Below are 3,171 nucleotides of genomic sequence, written 5' to 3'. Positions count from 1 at the left end.
CAGCTCTGCTCTGGTTCCTGCAAGGCATCCTCCCAGGCTCCCGATGGCCCATCAGCAGTGTCAGAAACCCTAGCCAGGAAACCTGCCCCTCCCATTGCCTAACTCCCAGATACCCTGCTAGTCAGAAGTACCAAAGATTGTGTAGGGGTACAGGAATAGGGAATCTGAAAGTCAAGGGCTCCTCAACTTTGGTACCCTGAACATTCTGTGTCTGCTGATTTTTTTGTTGCAAGTGACAGACTGTGTGCTATAAGATGGTTAAGTCATAGTCTTGTATTCCATTCACTGGATGCAAGTAGCACCCTCAGTTGTAACAACCAAAATGTCATTAAACATTGAGAAATGGCTCTAGAGCGTCTGTGTGCATGCAAAGCTGCCTTTGGTGGAGGACCATTGATGTAGTCTAACGCCAGGCCACCAGACACCAGAGCAGCCCGATTCACAGAACTTCCCAATGTCAATCCTAGATGGTTAGATACAGCTGCAGATTCCCAGGTCTCATATCTTTCCCCAGCTTGGAATCTCTTGATCTCCAACAGCTCCCCAGGATCTGTATCTGCAAATCAGTGGCATTTATGACCTCTCCCCACCCCGTTTGAGTCCATCGTCCCCTCCTTTATTCTGGAACTTTTACCACTGTGAGAATTTTACCACCCCTATCTTTTTTGTTCTTAGTAGTGGTTTTTTTAAAAATATTTATTTATTATGTATACAATATTCTGTTTGCGTGTATGTCTCCAGGCCAGAAGAGGGCACCAGACCTCATTACAGATGGTTGTGAGCCACCATGTGGTTGCTGGGAATTGAACTCAGGACCTTTGGAAGAGCAGGCGATGCTCTTAACCACTGAGCCATCTCTCCAGCCCTAGTGGTGGTTTTTTGAGACAGGATTTTTCTGTGTAACCTTGGCTGTCCTGGAACTCACTCTGTAGATCAGGCTGGCCTCGAATTCACAGAGATCCCCCTGCCTCTGCTTCCCCTCTTGAGTGCTGGGATTGCAGGCATGTGCCACTACTGCCTGGCACTACTCCCACCTTTATTCAAGTAATAACCTCAGGCCCTGGGTTGAGAGGTAGAAGAACCCCCCGGGGGTTGTCCCCTTGCTGGGTTCTGCTCCTGATTTATTCAGTATAAACTCTGCAGGGCTCAGTGCAGGCCTAGGTCCAGCACCGGATGATGGCGACCTTTAGACCTCTGACCTCAGAAAGGATAGTCATGGATTCCATCATCCATATGGTCATCTTTTCCCCTAGTTGGGATGACTAGCGGCAAATGTGGAGGTTTTTCTAATTCTCTTTTACATTTGAATTCCCCTCATCATCAAAACCATCATCATTACCATCATATTTACTCAGCACTTCCTAGATACCAGGCTCTTCATTAAATATGATTTCATTTGTATAGTCTTATCTAATTCTTAAAATGACCTCCAAAACACCTCATATCACTGTTTTTTAAATTATTTATTTTTAGTGAAGCAAATCTCATGCATCCCAAGCTGTCCTCAAAGTTGCCCCTAGCCAGGGATTTTTATTTATTATAATACTTTTTTTTTTTGAGGCAGGATTTCTCTGTGTAGCCCCAGCTGTCCTGGAACTTGCCCTGTAGACCAGGCTGGCCTCAAACTCACAGAGATCCTTCTGCCTCTGCCTCCGGAGTCCTGGAATTAAAGGTGTGCACCACCACTGCCTGCTATTATAATACTGTTTGAAGGAACTTTTCTTTATTATGCTCCATACTTTTAAAAAATTGGTGTCATATGCCTCTAATCCCAGCACTAAGAGGAAGGTGGAGATCTCTGTGCATTTCAAGGCCAGCCAAGTCTACATAGTGAGTTCCAAGCCAGTCAGGGCTACATAGTAAGATGCTGTCTCCAAAATATTCCCACATATGAGTGTAGAGATCAGAAAACAACTTGCAGAAATTGGTTCTCTTCTTCTACCACGTGGGTCCCAGGGATCCAATTCAGACCTTCAGGATTGGCTGAAAGAGCGTTTACCTACGGAGCATCTCCCAGAAGCAGATCCAGGACTTCTGATCCTCCTGTGTCCACCTTCCAAGTGCTGAGATTTCAGGCCCGTGCCATCCTACGTGGTTTATATGATGCTGTAGGTCAAACCTAGGCAGACACTGTCAACTCAGCTACACCCCAGGCCCCACGACTATTATTTTCTTGACTTTAAGGCTTCAGGAAAGTTGTCACTTAGTTAAGATCAGCTCTAGCTGCCAGTCTTTGAGCATCATCCTTTTCGAAGGTCACTCTCAGTCTCAGGTCCTCCCATGCCCCCCCCCCCACACACACACACAGGGTTCAAGGCTCCAGGCACGACACAGTTTTAGAGGCCACCGCTCCTAGGTTGCCTAAAACCTCTACCATCTCATCTTGTTCACACCCTCTCTCTTTGAATGACTGCTCCGTGGAGGAGCTGCTATAAGGAAGGAGGGTCACGTGGGGAGGAGAAGGAGGGGAAGGGAAGACAGTGCCTCACTGGCCCTAATCTGTGGACAACTAGAGAACTAGAGAACTGACCTCCAGGTCAGGACAAAGAGCAGGGCCAGGGTAGGCAGAGCCCAGCTGCCCCTCCTTCCTCCCTCCAGACTGGTCCTCCCTGCAGCTGCTGCACCGCCAGTATCGATCCACTTTCCCAGCAAGCTCTCTGCACCCTGTCCCAGGCCAGGCCTGGCTTGGCTTGAGGCCCTCACCTCAGCTGGCATGAACCAGGGGATAGGACAGTCCACTCCAGAGCGTTGAGCAGGGACATTTGGGGGGAGGAGGGTGAAGAGAGGCTTACTACCCTTTAACGCGACATGCCATGGGGGAGGGGGTCCTTTTGGAGAGATGCAAAGGGGTAGGGGTCTTCTGATGAAGGGAGGGGAGGGGAGGTTCAAGGCTAGGACCACCCAGTTTGGACCTGGGAGGGCCCCAGTAGATTAGAGACCTGAGTAAAGCAGCCCTGCAGGGCTGTAATTACCCCAGAGAAGCGGAGAAGACATCAACCCTAGGGTGCAAATGGAAAGGCGCCTTCGCAGCCATCACCAGAATAGAGAAAGGATAGCCCTTTGAGGGGTCTCCTTGAAACCGTTCTTCAGACCCTGCAACGTTCCCTAGGAAGATTTTGTCTGAAGCAGGCTTGGGAGAGAATTTAGACTTGATGCCGGAGCCTCCAGCAT

The sequence above is a fragment of the Microtus pennsylvanicus genome, chromosome 13 (genome assembly GCF_037038515.1).
Source record: "Microtus pennsylvanicus isolate mMicPen1 chromosome 13, mMicPen1.hap1, whole genome shotgun sequence".
Classification (NCBI taxonomy): Eukaryota; Metazoa; Chordata; class Mammalia; order Rodentia; family Cricetidae; genus Microtus; species Microtus pennsylvanicus.
Note: the sequence above shows the minus strand (reverse complement) of the source record.